Source organism: Somniosus microcephalus, chromosome 7, assembly GCF_052327205.1.
Source record: "Somniosus microcephalus isolate GS21.2 chromosome 7, FLI_Smic_1.0, whole genome shotgun sequence".
Taxonomy (NCBI): domain Eukaryota; kingdom Metazoa; phylum Chordata; class Chondrichthyes; order Squaliformes; family Somniosidae; genus Somniosus; species Somniosus microcephalus.
The window spans coordinates 166,940,903-166,958,442 of NC_140993.1; the positions used below are offsets into that span (position 1 = coordinate 166,940,903).

The window sequence follows — 17,540 nt, forward strand, 5'->3', positions numbered from 1 at the left end:
ATGCCCCTTTTTCTGGGCTTCTTTTAAAACAGTCTTTAAAATCATGGCCTCTTCTGCCATTTGACCCTTATTAATATGAAGTCCAATTTTGCGAATCCTACAAAGACTACAGACCAAGAGCTGGAAAGTGGGATTAGGCTGGATCACTCTTTTCTACCCATCACGGATACGATGAGCCAAATGGCCTTCTGTGCCCTAAATTTCTATGATTCTATGGAGTGCTAATCTCAGCGCTGAATGCGCTGCTGGTTGGCTTAGCTCTCATAAGGGGGACCAATATCGGGTGCAGTCTACTGGCCAATAAAATTTGGCCTCGGCTCTGTGCACTACTTAAAGGGGAGGCACTTTGTTGCAGAAGCTCCTCATTGTCACTCTGAAGCCATGACCCAACAGGGAAGAGAGAGGGCAAGGAGGTTGTCTAATGCGGCACTGGTGGCCTTGGTCCTGGGGGTGCACAGAAGACGCCAGGTCCTCTACCCACAGGGGGCTAGTAGGCCTTCCAGGCAGCATGCCAGAAGTCTGTGGGAGGAAATAGCACAAGCCATCAGTGCCACAAGTGTTATTCCCAGGACCTGGATCCAGTGCCACAAGAAGGTTACTGACCTCACACGAGTGGTCAAGGTGAGTGAATGCATCTTCAAATGCCATATCCCACCATCTGCACCATAGCCTCAAACACTGCTCAATACACCATCACTCACCTACCAACAATCTCATACCTCACAATCATAGCTTCACCTCACCCTCACACACTTACCACTGCTGCAAGACTCACACCCACATCTGACGCCTTGCACACAGTGCCAACTATTGAACCATGGTAGGCACATCACCCAAACACATTGCACTAAACTCACTGACACACTTCCCTTTCTCTTGCAGGCAAAGGTGGCTCACAACCGCTGTGAGCAGCAGCAGACAGGGGGAAGGGAAGCCTGACTTCAGAACCTCACTGAGCTGGAGGACACAGTGCTGGAGATCATTGGAGGGCTGCCACTGAGGCCATGGTGAGTGGCGAGGTTAAAAGCAGTGATGATGATGGTACGCTCATACCTAATCCTTCTTCTCACATCCCACTTCCCCCTCATTCCACACTCTCTTGTCTCTTACAAGCTGCTGATGGTGTAACTATGCACCTCTTGCTTTCCCCTTCCCTCACCACAACCTTGTGCCTTTCTCCTTTCAGAGACCCAAGAACTGCCACCAGCACAGCCTATCCCTGACGTTGTAGAGGAGGAGAGTGAAGGAGAAGAAGAGGCACCGTCATTCGATCTGACACTCCCAGGCACCAGCTCAGAAAGTGACACTACGCAGGCTTTAGAGGGGAGTATAGAGGCGGGATCTGCACATGGTGAGTCACTGGGCACGAGTGGGTTGCAGCCAGACCAGGGGGAAAGGTTAGCTCAGGTGCCAACTCCAGTTTGCGCACAAGTTCTGCTGCACAGGACTCAGATGATGACTTCGATGGGGTGGCCTTCAGAAGAAGGGTGATGGGCATGCACACAGAAATGCTTGGTGCAATGGCAAGCCTGCCAGAGAGCCTATTGTCAGTGTCAAGGAGCATGGAGGAGTTCGGCTCCAACATTGCAAGGGGCTTTACACAGAGCTTGGAGCCCATGATTTCCAGGGTGGAAGTGATGGGCAACTCCAGGAGAGATCTTGTGGACCCAGCCATGATGCTGCGTGTGATGGGCGGTGTCACGGCTTCCATTGCAGCACAGGCAAAAGCGACCCAACATCTCAGTGCTGCAGTGGAAGCTCAGACTACTCTCACGCAGGCTCAGTTTGCTGCCATGGAAGCTCAGACTGTAGCCATCGTGGCTGAGTTTACAATTGTGGAGATTGCAGGGTCTCACAGCAGTCCAGCAATCTGTCCTCCAACAGATGGCTATGAATGAGGCGCTGCCCCAGGGGAGTGGCTGTAGCACCATGGAGCAAGAACCTGCTGTCCTCTCTCAGGAAGTCACCATTCCTACTCTTATCCCGCCAGTGCCCTTGTTGTGCCTGTCAGACAGCCAGCCAGCCCAGACTGCGGCTGCCCATGCCGAGGTGGCGCAGTCTACAGCTGGGCCTTCTAGGCCCAGAGCTGCTTGAGGTTATCCTGCAAGGCCATCTGCAGTGTCCCCCACTGAAAGTTAGCAGCCTTCCACCAGCTATGCTGCAGCCACTGGGGTAGGAGCTCTAGAATAGGCAAAGGAACACAAAAGTCAGACACTAAGGGAATGCACAAGGGGGATGAGTTGACATTGTATAGGCATTGATTAATTTATAAATTATGTTTGGAATGTATGTTTTGTGGCGGCTCTCACTTCAGCTTTGTGCCCGAGAGGAAGCTGTGATATTCTGTGACAGAGGGATGGTAAGGTGGGGAAGTGATGAGCAACAGGGATCTGGGGTTTCATTCAGGGGAACCGGATTCTGATGAGGCTCTCACAGACAGCCCGTCTGGAATGGGGATCTGCTGCCTGCCTCCTCCCTTCCTCCTCCTCTTCCTCTTCTTCCTCCTCTTCCTTTTCTTCCTCCTCTTCCTTCTCTTCCTCCTCTTCCTCCTCCTGAGGTGGTCGCGAAACCCGTGGTGACAAGTGTATTGATTTCTTTGTGGGTTCAATGACGAGACATTTATGAAAGAGAATGTCTTTTAATCTAAAGTCTGTTCAACTCTTTATACAGCATTACAGGAGACACCATGCTAGTGGTCCATCTAAAACAAAACTGAAACTAAACTTCTTGTCTCTGTCACATGACCTCTGCTGGTCAGGCATAAGTAATCAATACAGGCAAACATGCTGGTAAGGCTTCATAATCAAACAGGCAAATAACATCACTATTTGCTGATATCATTACATCTCCCTTTCTTAAAACAAAAGTATTTTACTTTTAACTAACAAGATGTTTTCTTTGTATTAATCTGCATTTTAACGGTAACACTTAATGAACTTACATTATCATTATCATGATCAAGGTTTTTTAACCTTGCTTTGTGTGTTCACATGAAATATGTAACTACACTAGAACTTGAAGAAAGAATAAGATAACATTACTTCCTTCTATAACAATAGTCCTTAAATTTGCTCAATGAGTCTCTCAGGAGGCTTCACGTGTCTTGAGGATTTTCTGATTGATTGTCCTTGAATCTGAGTTGTTGCCTCAGATGATGGTTTCTCAGCTGTGTGATCAGGTTGTTCAACAGTATCAGTCTTCTGACTTGCTGTGGCTGGTCCCATGAGAAGATCTCGACGATTTCTTCTCAGAACAGCACCCTCATCTGTCTGAATGGTGTATGATCTTGGTTGAACTTCACTCAGGACAGTTCCCTTCTGAGTCCATATGTTTGTTTTGTCTTTGAACCTTACTTGGTCACCAGTGTGGAGTTCAGGTAGGTTTTGTGTTCCTCTGTCATAGTAGTACTTTTGCTTTTCTTTCTGTTGTTCTTTGAACTTCCTCACTTTCTCCCCCTCTTTTGTTTTCAGGAGGTTCTCCGGGATGGGTAGGTTTGACCTTAGCCGATGTCCCATAAGGAGTTGGGCTGGTGACATACCACACTCGAGCGGCGTTGTGCGGTATACAAGCATGCTCTGGTAGAAGTCAGTTCCACTGTCTTTTGCCTTGTGCATCAGTCTTTTCACTGTGTTTGCAGGCTCTCCTGGGCCAACAGCTCTGGACAACGTGTCTGCTGTATACATCAGCTTACCCAGTGTGTACGCAACATTCAGTTCATCATAGACTGTCTCTCCTTTGCTTTCCACAACGAGGACTCTCTTTACCAGGTTCAGTCTCTCACAGGCTTTTAAACCTAGTATGGCTTGTACATCCTTTGGCACCACGATTAATGCTAGCGTGTGCTCTCTGTCCTTGTGTGTTACTTTGACAATGCATCTTCCTTTCACTGGTATATCAGTACCTGAGTATCCTGTCACTTTCACTTTTATTCCATGTATCTTTGGTCTGGGTCTAATTTTCTTAAAATCAGTCTCTGATATCACATTAACTTGTGCTCCAGTATCCAATTTAAATGGAATGTGTATGTCATTCACTTTTAGTGTCAACATCCAGTCTCTTTCTTCTTTTTTGTTTTCAGACACAACATCTACATAGAACTCCTCTATCTCGCTTTCATCTACTGCATGGACCTTGCTTTGTTGCGCTTGGTTCTTACAGCAACGGGCATAATGGTTGTTTTTGTTGCAACTATTGCATGTTTTACCATATGCTGGACACTTTCTTGGTGTATGCTGTGTATCGCATCGACTACATGATTTTCGATTGTCCCTTTCATTTTCGTTCGCTGGCCACGCCTCTTTTTTCACATTGGCGCTCTTTTTGTTAAACGGTTTGTATCCGTTCATTCTCACTGCATCCACGTTGCAGCTACTGTCACCGAACAGCTCCTTTGCCTGCAACTTCACAGTCTCTGTAGCCCTACACAGTGCTATGGCTTTTCCCAGGTCTAGATCTTGCTCTCTTAGCAGTCTTTCCCTTAGACCATTATCTGGAATACCACACACCAGTCTGTCTTTTATCAGCGAGTCTGTCAGTCCCCCAAATTCACACGATTTGCTTCGGTTTCTTAGTTCAGTCACATACTGATCAATAGTCTCACCCGTTTTCTGTACACATGTGAAAAATCTGTGCCTCTCAAACGTCACGTTACGTTTAGGTATGCAGCAGGCCTCAAACTGTTCCATTATTTTATCTAGTTTCATTTTGTCTCCATCAGCAGCGAATGTGAAGTTATTATACACCTCCAGCGCTTCATCACCCACGACATGTAAGAACACTGACGATTTCTTTTTATTACTTTTCTCATCAGCTCCAATTGCCGCTAAATACAACCCCACACGTTGTTTGAATCTCCTCCAATTTTCAGCCACATTACCTGTCAACTGAAGCTTCGCCGGTGGGTGTAATCCTTCCATTTTTTCACTTCGTTAGCTATTCTCCAATGGTAAGCAACGATGTTCTCTTTTGGCTTGCTAATCTGTGGAGAGCTGATTTAACTTCAGATTTTTCCTCTTCATCTCTTTCAATCACTTCTGACACCATGTATTGATTTCTTTGTGGGTTCAATGACGAGACATTTATGAAAGAGAATGTCTTTTAATCTAAAGTCTGTTCAACTCTTTATACAGCATTACAGGAGACACCATGCTAGTGATCCATCTAAAACGAAACTGAAACTAAACTTCTTGTCTCTGTCACATGACCTCTGCTGGTCAGGCATAAGTAATCAATACATGCAAACATGCTGGTAAGGCTTCATAATCAAACAGGCAAATAACATCACTATTTGCTGATATCATTACAACAAGGGCTGCGTCCTCATAAAAGCCAAGATGTGGAAGATGTAGCAGACCACCACAAAATGGAACACCCGCTCCTGCAAGTACTGGAGGACTCCTCCTCAGTGGTCAAGGCTGCGGAACCGTTGCTTCAGAACTCCAATGGTCTGCTTGATGAGGTTCCTCATGGCAGCATGGCTCTCATTATATGAGTGCTGGGCACGAGTGGTGGGGTTGTGCAGGGGAGTCACCAGCCAGATGTACAATGGATAGCCCTTGTCTCCGAGCAGCCACCCTCAGGTTTGATGTGGTGGCTGGCTGAGGATGAAGACATCATGACTGCTGCCAGATACTGGGCATTCACCTTCATGATGTGCTGGGTGTGGTTGCACACCAACTGCAAATTAGGTGAGCGGTAGCCTTTGCGGTTGAGGTACATCCCAAGGTTAATATGCGGCGCCCGCAAAGCCATGTGTGTGCAGTCGATGGCACCCCGCACCATGGGGAAGTCCGATATCCTGGCAAAGCCACATGCGCACTTCTTCTGTTTCTCTCTGTTCAGAGAGAAGACAATGAAGTCCCTTCTCCTGGAGTACAGAGCCTCTGTGACCTCTCGAATGCAGCGATGGATGGCGAACTGGGAAATGTTAGCTATCTCGCCTGCTCCAGACTGGAATAATACGGTAGCGAAAAAATTAAGGGCCATGGTGATCTTGAGGGCTACTGGGAGAGCCATCGTCGCCCTGCTCTGTGGCGGCAGGTCTGGTTCCAAGAGGTGGCAGAGTTCTGTGACCACCTCTTTGGTGAAGCGGAGCCTCCGAATACACCTCAGCAACTTTAAATAACTGTAGAAAGCTCCAAACAGTTGCACAAACTTACACAGAGCCAGTACAAATCCAAAAGCAAGCCAGCTGCAAGTTGTTGCTGATCCCTTTCAATAGCGCTGGTGGGGGGTTCCTCATGCAGCTGATTGCACGTTCAGCTGGTCATGATTTGGAGAGGGCGTTGAATGGAGCAGTGGCATCCATAATGGCAGGTCGTGCATCAAATCAGCATTGCACACTCATTGAGGTCACAATCTGCCTCATTATCATTTCTCTAGCAAGTGCAGGCAACAGCAACACTGCCAACTTGCCCAAAATGGCGGCCACTGTGGGATCTGCTGGAAGTGGGCAGAAGCGAGTTGGCCACCATTTTTTCTCCAAAACCAGTCTTACCAGCTGGCACTAAGGTGGTGAATGTCACAGCCAAAGTGTAGGTACGGTGGCAAGAAATACTTGCAGTTGGTATTATGTGAAATTATTAGAAGCTTTTGGTGAATTTTATTTTGGAAAGTGAAAATAGTTTGAATGCATAGGGGGAAAAATTCGGTATGGTCCATTTTGGGGCGCTAATATCGACTGGGTGCAAAGTTTAGCGCCCGGCACTAATTATCGCCTCTGACTGCAAAATTTGCCTCTATCGCCCCTGGAGATGATTTGAGCATTAAATAAGGCGCAAACGTTGGGGAGCGAAGCGCTACCTCAGAACGCTACTGAAGCTCAGGCGATGCCAATTACCATGGAAGACAGACAGACTGGCGCCATCCAGTTCTTAAAGGGGAGGGGCCATCTTGCTGGCCAGCCACTCCCTGCTCATTGAAGCCTTGCATCTCGGCCTGGAGTGACCTCAAAAGAAATTGTGTTGGAAGCACTAATAAATAGGCCCATGGAAAGAGTTCAGCATGTAGGAACCTCAAAAGTGGTGCTGAGGGCCAAAAGTCCTTAGGACAGCGTTAAAACCAAAAATTTTGCCGACAAGAAAAGGCAGGAAGCGCCCGCCTTTAAATAGCGCTCCTCCAGCCCCTTCCCGACTTGAAAACGTTCCCCTCTACTTGTCGTTCCTAGCGGCAGGCGCTAAGGCAGGGGGCGTGACTCAATATCCGGTCTGGGGTGCTACCGGGGCATTGCACGCTTGACTGACATCACGATCTGCGGGCGCAGAGATCGTGGCGGTTGTGTTTAGCGCTGCCGCAAAACGAGTGATCAGTTCGCCGCGCTCAGGCGCTAAGTTCCTAGCACCCCGTTAGCACCCCCGGAGGTGCTAATGGGAGGCACTTAGCAACCGCATTTCTCCCCCATAGACTTCTGAGTTCATCTCTGTGGATGTTTGCAACTTAGTGGAGTTGACTGATGACATGAGAGTGTGACTTGTGTGTAATGGGGAAAGGTACAGAGAAACCTTTGGCAATGCCAGTCTTTGTGATGCAGCTGGGGTAGGGGCAGATACAGGCAGGGGGAAATGTTATTTGATTTCACAACTTTTATTCACTTTGTCATAAATTGCTGACTCCTTTGTCTGGATGCTGCTTGCTGGCTCAACTCCACCACCACCCCTTCTCTAAATGTGGGGATGGAGTGCCTTCTCCCTCTTTGTATTATCATTCCCTTTATCTTCAGGAAGTAATAATCCTTTCTGCATTGTGAAACTATGCAGAATGCAGCAAACAACAATATAACTGGAGATACTCGATCGGCCATATTGAAGGGCTCCATCAGATTTATCTAGATTAAAACTAGAGTTAAAAATGCCTATGGTCTACTCTATTGAAACTCTTATAGTCCCATAAGCCTCATTATATTTGTTCAAAAAATGGCGGCCGCATTGCTTCCAGCGCGGGACACACTGACCGCCATTTTGGAGAGGTCAATAGTGCTGCCATTAAAAATGTGCAGATTGTGACATCAATTGGCATGCAACGCGTGATTTAGTGCACAACTGCGATTTTTTATGTCGGTGCACGCCATAGCACCCTCTCCTAACCATGCACGGAAGAACGTGCGTGCAGCAGTGCTGAAGAGATGCTGTCAGAGCTTCTTAAAGGGACACACACATCTTTCAAGTAAGATTTGATTTCAGCTTTTGAACTTCTTGTTATATTTTATTGAAGTAGTGGCTTGTGCAATACATTTAAAAAGTTACTAAAGTGTGCAGAGAGTGCTGCTCGATGCTTGCAAGGCTTTGGATGTTAAAGGAAGGCCTCTGAGAAGACAGAAAATGCTAGAAATACTCAACAGGTCAGGCAGCATCCGTGGAGAGAGAAACAGAGTTAACGTTTCAGGTCGATGACCTTTCAGATGCTGCCTGACCTGCTGAGTATTTCCAGAGTTTTCCGTTTTTATTTCAGATTTCCAGCATCTGCAGCATTTTGCCTCTGAGAAGACCACTTGCTCACAGTCCTGGGGGTACATGGAGATGAAGCAGAAGCAGTAAAGGGGACAAGCTGCTCGCAGTGAGAAGAGGAAGAAGCAAAAGAGGAAGAAGCAAAAGAGGAGGAAGCAGAAGAGGAGGAAGCAGAAGAGGAAGAAGCAGAAGAGGAGGAAGTGGAAGGAAGGATGCAAACAAGACAGCCCCTTTCTGGCCGGGATATCTGAGATGGAATCATCTGCCTGTGGAACCAGGGACCAGAGCCCCAATTCCCCTTTCAACATTAGTCCCACACCTTACCTTCCCTCTGTTACTGACCATCACAGCGTCCTCTTGGCCACAATACTGAAATAAAAGCCACCACAAAGCAAACTTTCCAATCTAATTTTATCCATGTAGGCATCCAATATGACATCAAGAAATCATCTAATCACTCTTGTGCATTCCCTTAGTGACTGTCTTGTGTGTGCTTTTCCCCATCCTACTGATGACACGCAGTGCTACCCCAGTGGCTGCAGCATGGCTGGTGGAAGGCTGCTGACTCTCAGTGGGCGACACTGCGGATACATTGCCGGCCGACCTTGAGGAGCTGGGGACTGGGAGTGTCAAATCGAATGACGGGGTTTCTTCTTCACTCTCCTCTCCCTCTTCTTGGTCAACCACTGCCTGGGCAGGCTGGATTCCTTGGGTGCCTGAAATGAGGCAGGCACAAGGGCAGGGTTGTGGTGAGGGGAGGGCAGGAATTCAAAAGCTGCATCACCCCTTTAGTGATATGGTGAAATAGTGGAAATCATATCTGAATAAAGTGCATATAATTTAATTAACAAAAAATAGAATTACTGACCCTCCCAAGATCTGTGACAAAATTGGCAACACAATACATTAGAAGTTGTTGGCCTGAAAATCTGCAGCCCATCCAGCATATTTTATGGTGGGATTGCATCGGAAGGGCCACAAATGAGATATACGAGTCCTGGTCTTAATTTGAGGACTTGTAGGGGTGCAGCCTCCACCTGCTCCAGACCCCAGCATCTGCAACATTTGAACCCTTGTGACACCACCTCATTGTTCTTTGATGTAACGTTTTCCTGACTGACCTGTTTGGACACCATTTACACCTTTGATTGCTGTGATTATCTCTCTGCCGAGGTGTGATAAATGGCAGTTAGAAAGATTACCTGTAAACATCTGACATTATTCTCTGACTATATAAGCTGTGTTTTTATGCATCTCTCCACTTCACCTGACGAAGGAGCAGCGTTCCGAAAGCTTGTGATTTCAAATAAAGCTGTTGGACTATAACCTGGTGTTGTGTGATTTCTTACATTTGTCCACCCCAGTCCAACACCGGCATCTCCACACCATGGCTACTATCGACACCACAAACTGCCGGCTCAAAGTGGAGAGGATCTCCAAGAAGATCGCGCACATTGACACAGACATCAAGTTTCTACAGAAATGCAAGAAAGCAGACAAGATCCCGAAAGGACTACAGATCACAAACCCACTCAAGTCGACCTACAACACAGACTATGCTGAGAGACTCTGCCGTCGTACCTCTCGCACACTCCTCAACCATCTCGTACACCAGCTCTACAGCAGACGCCGCAACCTCGAAACCGAGATGGAGTCCATGTTCTCAGCCTGTGCTCAGGACACAGCAGACCGGCTACAAGACACCACCAAACAGACGAGGCAACGGAACTACGCTGCCTACATGCACACGAAGAACAGGAAGCTTGAGAAACTCGGCATCACCAGCAGCAGCAACCAAGCCTCCCCCGGTACCACGGTTGAAACCACAGGGAAGTCCATCGTCAACCTGTCCGACCACACCCTTCAACCAGATGAAATTGAAGTTCTCAGCCGGGGGCTCAATTTCTGCCCCACCACCAAAATGGATCCCATCGGTCTCGCGGCAGACACAGAGGAATTCATCAGGAGAATGAGGCTCCGGGAATTCTTCCACAAATCCCAAGATGTCAGCAGCGAACCCAATGAGACAATCAATGATCCAGACCAGCAGACAGAGGGATCCGCAGTGCAGCAACCGAAGAAGAGAGTCAAATTGGACCCCTCCGGAGGGTCGCTGCCCTAAGCTTGATATGTATGCTCAAGCTGTCAGGAGATGCATCAACGCCAGATTCATCAGCCGCACTCACAAGACAGTCCAGAATGTCACCCGAGCACAACGCAACGCCATCCACACTCTCAAGACCAACTGCAACATCGTCATCAAACCAGTAGACAAAGGAGGAGCCATCATCATACAGAACAGAACGGACTATTGCAAAGAAGCATACCGACAACTGGACAACCAGGAACACTACAGACAGTTACCCGCAGATCCGACCAAAGAACACACCCGCCAACTCAACAGACTGATCAAGACCTTCGATCCAGGCCTTCAAAGCACCCTACGCGCTCTCATCCCACGTACTCCCCACGTGGGAGACTTCTACTGCCTCCCAAAGATACACAAAGCCAACACACCCGGACATCCTATCGTATCAGGCAACGGAACCCTGTGTGAGAACCTCTCCGGATACGTTGAGGGCATCCTGAAACCCATCGTACAGGGAACCCCCAGCTTCTGTCGTGACACTACAGACTTCTTACAGAAACTCAGCACCCACGGACCAGTTGAACCAGGAACACTCCTCGCCATGATGGACATCTCGGCACTCTACACCAGTATCCCCCACGATGACGGCATCGCTGCGACAGCCTCAGTACTCAACACCAACAACAGCCAATCTCCAGACACCATCCTACAACTCATCCGCTTCATCCTTGACCACAATGTCTTCACCTTCAACAACTAGTTCTTTACCCAAACACACGGAACACCCATGGGGACCAAATTCGCACCCCAATATGCCAACATCTTCATGCACAAGTTCGAGCAAGACTTCTTCGCTGCACAGGACCTCCAACCAATGCTATACACCAGATACATCGACGACATTTTCTTCCTATGGACCCACGGCTAAGAATCACTGAAAAGACTACACGATAACATCAACAAGTTCCATCCCACCATCAAACTCACCATGGACTACTCTTCAGAATCGGTTTCATTCTTGGACACACGAATCTCCATCAAAGACGGACACCTCAGCACTTCACTCTACCGCAAGCCCATGGACAACCTCAAGATGCTCCACTTCGCCAGCTTCCACCCTAACCACATTAAAGAAGCCATCCCCTATGGACAAGCTGTGCGAATACACAGGATCTGCTCAGACGAGGAGGAACGCGATGGACACCTACAGACGCTGAAAGATGCCCTCGTAAGAATGGGATATGACGCTCGACTCGTTGATGGACAGTTCCGACGGGCCACAGCGAAAAATCGCATAGACCTCCTCAGAAGACAAACACGGGACACAACCAACAGAGTACCCTTCGTCGTCCAGTACTTCCCCGGAGCGGAGAAACTACACCATGTTCTTCGCAGCCTTCAACATGTCATCGATGACGACGAACACCTCGCTAAGGCCATCCCCACGCCTCCTCTACTCGCCTTCAAACAGCCGCCTAACCTCAAACAGACCATCGTTCGCAGCAAATTACCCAGCTTTCAGGAGAACAGCGACCACGACACCACACAACCCTGCCACAGCAACCTCTGCAAGACATGCCAGATCATCAACACAGATACCATCATCACACGTGAGGACACCACCCACCAGGTACATGGTACATACTCATGTGACTCGGCCAATGTTGTCTACCTCATACGTTGCAGGAAAGGATGCCCCGGAGCATGGTACATCGGCGAGACCATGCAGACACTGCGACAACGGATGAACGGACACTGCGCAACAATCGCCAGGGAGGAGTGTTCCCTCCCAGTCAGGGAACACTTCAGCAGTCAAGGACGTTCAGCCTCCGATCTTCGGGTAAGCATTCTCCAAGGCAGCCTTCGAGACACACGACAACGCAAAATCATCGAGCAGAAACTGATAGCCAAGTTCCGCACCCATGAGGACGGCCTCAACCAGGATCTTGTGTTCATGTCACGCTACATGTAACCCCACCTGACATAGGGTCATCCAGACTCGAGTCGTCATTGGCTTGTTCTCTCCACACAGATGCGGCCGGACCTGCTGTGATTTCCACCAAAAAAATGTTTTTTGTCTGTTTTTTTGTTTTTCATACAGACCCCAGCATCTGCAACATTTGACCCCTTGTGACCCCACCTCATTGTTCTTTGATGTAACGTTTTCCTGACTGACCTGTTTGGACACCATTTACACCTTTGATTGCTGTGATTATCTCTCTGCCGAGGTGTGATAAATGGCAGTTAGAAAGATTACCTGTAAACATCTGACATTATTCTCTGATTATATAAGCTGTGTTTTTATGCATCTCTCCACTTCACCTGACGAAGGAGCAGCGCTCCGAAAGCTTGTGATTTCAAATAAAGCTGTTGGACTATAACCTGGTGTTGTGTGATTTCTTACATTGCTCCAAAAAGGGCCAGCATGATAAAAGGGGACAGGGCCAGGGGTGGGAACCTGTACCTGGCCTCACAGTCAGTGGGCACATTTATGGTGGTAGTGTAGCAGGCTGCTGGGGATGAGGAGGCCTGGCACTGCTCTAGGCAGCCACTTTTCCTCACCAGAATGCAGCCCTATGGAGCAAGGTGGGAGGCCTAGATGTGTGCCTGGTGGTGTGGGTGTCCGTGATTGACATGGAAATTAAGAGACCTCTCTGGACCCTGTTAATTTTGGCAGAGCTTCTAGCTGATATATCCAATCACATATGCTGGGAACCGTCCCGCCTCTCCCCCCACCACTCCCCACACTCCCCCTGCAGATTTTCAGTCACTCACTGTTTATCTTTCACTGTTTATTGGACAAATCTTAAAAGAGAATTATAATGGGCCAGAATTTGCTGGGACCTTGTGAACAATGAGACCAACAGTGTATCTCCTTGACCAACCAGATTTAAGGATTGAGAAACAAACAAAGGAAAGACTGAGAAGGAAGATGATTGCGAGTGTGTGAATTATTCAATGTCAAATCAGGTTCAGAAAGAAAAATAAAGAGAAGGAAAGAAAGATTGGATTAAAAGTGAGATAAAAAGGAGACACAAAGGAAAAGTAAGAAAAAAATGTAATGGCCCAGAAATTCGGGTCGGGAGCTTCCCGCGGGTGCAAGCCCCCGACCTGCACTTACCTAGCGTGCTGGCCGTTGAGCTGTGGGCCCCCACTGGAATTCCGATCCAGGGCCTGGTCCAGCTGCCGGCGCGCAGTGCTTGCGTATCCCGGGGCGCAGTTAGTTCGATGCGTCCCCTGGGATCACGTGGGCCATGGGGAGCCAATCGGAGCAGGGAATGCTCCAGTCATACGTCTGACAGGAAGTGCTGTCAAGCATAATAAATGCTATGGCCCCAAAACAGCACTAAATCTTCAAATAAATTTTTAAAAAACATCACTTTTTTAAATAAACTATAAATTACATGAAATAACTATTTTGAACAATAATTTAAATTTTTGAAAAAAATAATTTTATTTTCTAGCGAGGCTAAAAATAAACTTACCTTGCTTTAAAGTATTTAAAAATAATAAACCTGTGGAAAAAATGTTTTAATTTTAATTAATTCACCACTTACCTTGTAAAAAGCAGGCCTTATGCCTGCTTTTTACATTTCTAACTTCTGGAGTCTTACCCTCCCGGGAAAACCTGTAAAAAAAAAAGTTCGAAGCGCATGCGCAGCCCCTCCTGTGCACGTGTTCGACCTCTCAACCCCTTCATTCAGTGGAATGGAAGTGCCGGTTTCCCGCGCATGCGCAGTGCATGCAGGAAACCGGCACTTCCATTGGACCTACGGGTGAGTACCCCATGCGTACTCACCTGTGGAGACCCGAATTTCTGGGCCATTTAAAATTTCACATTTTTAAAATCACTGACAATTCACGACCTGAAGGAATGAGACTCAACACTTTTAATTGTTCACCTTCTAAGCCAGAGAGGTTGATTGGCAGTCATTAACAATTATCACATTTTTAAAAGGGTGCTTATGCTATGAATTACTGGACTTAACTTTCCGTGGCAAGTTCAATGGGCAATTAATGTGCAAATCCAGCAACTTCATGAAACTAACGGGAGATACCGTTTTCGCGAAGCTGATTTGCAATTTGTGGGGTGTATCATTCACATGGCGTTACTTTTTCAACAAATTATTTTCTCCATCTTTTTCATACGAATCTTCGAAATGCTGACTTAAACTGACCTGCATTTATAAAGCGTCTTATTACATTTCTCAAAAACTTCTCAAAGTGTTTCACATATATTCCCTGCACTTTCCCTGCACATTCCCTGTACATTCCCCGCACATTCCCAGTACATTCCCTGCATATTCCCAGTACATTCCCTGTACATTCCCTGCACATTTCCAGTACATTCTCTGCACATTCCCAGTACATTCCCAGTACATTCCCTCTACATTCCCTGCACACTCCCAGTAAATACCCTGCACATTCCCAGTACATTCCCAGTACATTCCGTTTACACTTACTCTACATTCACTGTACATTTCCCGTACATTCCTTGTACATTCACTGCACATTCCCTTTACATTCCTTTTACATTCACCGTACATTCCCTGTGGTTAGAAGGAATATCTGAAAAAGTGCTCCTTTTTAAATGTTTTGTACTCACTCCATGTTTGTAGTCATCCAATCACCTTTATCTAGTTTTAGAAGGTATGTGAAGAGTCTAAAACATTACTCTTTCTTCCTGTGGTAGGATGCCCCATCTGGTGGCCTGGCTAAGAATTGACAAATTCTTCACACTTAACAGAATTGTAAAGGCGACTGGCTGCTTGATCTGGGATTAATGCCCCAATTACACTGCACTTTGGGCACTGGTACAGCAGAATCTTACAGATTATTGAATCAAATTTTAAAAAGCTACTATGATCTTTCTACTGTTCCAGAATACAAAAAAAAGCACCAAAAGCTACAAGCCAACAACCATCACCAGGTTGGTTTTAAATGCTAGGGAACTGATATTCACAGAGTTGACTGCAGTAAATGTGAGGGAGAATGAACTTTTAGGCCAGAATTTTGCCGGTGCTCAGAGGGCGGGTTTGGAGGCGGGTTCGCTGTCAAAATAGCCAATTTAATGCTATTTTGAGGCTTCCTTCCAATTTTACGTTCTCCCCAACAGGTTACCCGCTGCTCGGGGAACATGCCAGCTCAACCTGGCGTGATTAGAGTCTGCTCTGATGTTTCTGATAAGCTGACAGCTGCAGAAGTGGTGTAAAGGATGCCATGTTGCAGATGGTCAGTTTCAGAGTGCAGAAACATTTGGGTACTTCATTTGTAATACTTACAGAGATTTCTTTAGCTTGCAAGTGTTTAGAGGCAACTGTATGTCCAGTGCCACCTCATTGGAACAAACTCTCTCACCATTGACAGATCACTTCTCTCATCTCACCTGCAACTGTCATCTATTGCAGCAACATCGGTGCCCTTGAAAAAATCAGACCTTGGTCCTCTGAGTCCTTCCACAATCATCCCCAACACCAACATCACCAGGCACACCACATCACCAACAACATCACCAACCTTCTCCGCCATCACCTGATGCTGCACTGGACACAGGGCATCATCCCTTGACAACATTGCTGCCTGGGAGGCCAGTGATGGCATCACCATGGCCAGACTTACTTCACTTGATGCTGTAAACCCTGGCTGCCACATGATGCGCCAGGTTAACACCATCTCACACCAGCACCATGAAGCATCCCTTTAATGTTCAAGCCATTCCATGCACACTCATCACTATAGCGGGGTGGGGGGGGGAGGAGAAGTTATGCCTCAACATTCACCGGAACTCAGTAAGACACTACTCAAGGTGCGCTCAGACCTGTCCAATAAGGGGCAGTGTTGGAAAAATAGATTTCACTGTATGTCAACACATTACCAGAAACTTCACATGGACATTGGCTAAACCTCTCAAGTGCCTACTGTGTGTTGTTAGTTGGTATGCCTGCAGTAGGATGAGGGTGAGTGTGAGGGGTGACTAGTGAGATGGGGAAGTGATAAAGTAGATAGAGAGGGTTGGGTGGAGGTGCAAGGTAATTGGTGTGAGTAAGGATGTGCTGGAGTAGGGTAGGGAAGGCAGAGTGATGGGGACATGTTGAATGGCACAGCAGGGTGAGTTTGAGTGTGGCTTTGCAGTAACATTTCGTGATCCACTGAGATCATTGAAAGGTTGGCGCCACTGCAGCCAGGGACCCCTGACGACATCCCTGCTTTTGCCCTCCTGTGCAATGTGCAACCAGGCTGCGTTGGTGTCCTGGGGAGGTCTCTTCCACCCTTGGAAGGGAAGAGAACCTCCCTGTGTGCTGTGACTCCCTCCATAAACATATAGAGGGAGTCATTGGAGAGCCTGGGGGCAAGCGTCCACCTTTGTGCAGTGATTGTCAGTGTTTACAACACCTCAATGCTGTCAAACACTGACAGAACAACTGTCAAACTCAATGTGGCCGTGGTCCCTTTATGGAAACACGTCATCAAATGACATCATCAGACCCGCTTCCTGTTAATTGGCCAGGAAGCCTGCAGGACGGGCTTAACAAAGCCAATCAAGGGAAAATCCCTTTGACAGAGCGGCTGCAGCCAGGATCATGACTGGAACCTGGAAACCAGCTCTCCCACCACCATCCTGACACCACTGATAAAATTGCGGCCCAAATCTTTTTTTAAATGAATTTAAATATTTTTATCCGATCTGTTCACGTTTACAATTGTGGAAATCTATGTCAGTGAACAATCCAAATATTAAGTGAATGCATGAGAATTTTACATCAGCTGTAATTTTTTGAGGGAAAGGAGTATATAAATAGTTGTGATACAGCAATAGCACAGTTATCACCAGTTCAAAGCTTCTATAGCAGTAAAGTTATTGCCAACAAGTAAGCTATTACTTAAGGATGGGCAGGAGCTCTCTGGCCCCCTCCTGAACACATCATCACAGGAATCTGCAATTACAATTTGATCTATTCAATAACAAACTTTTCCAATAAACTGTAGGAGTAATTTTGATGTTGGATGAT

General features: G+C 47.2%; 1 pseudogene; it reads left to right on the forward strand.

The window, feature by feature from the left end:
- Positions 1 to 381: 381 nt before the first annotated feature.
- On the forward strand, positions 382 to 2,339 carry LOC147114994 (uncharacterized; annotated as a pseudogene).
- Positions 2,340 to 17,540: the final 15,201 nt, after the last annotated feature.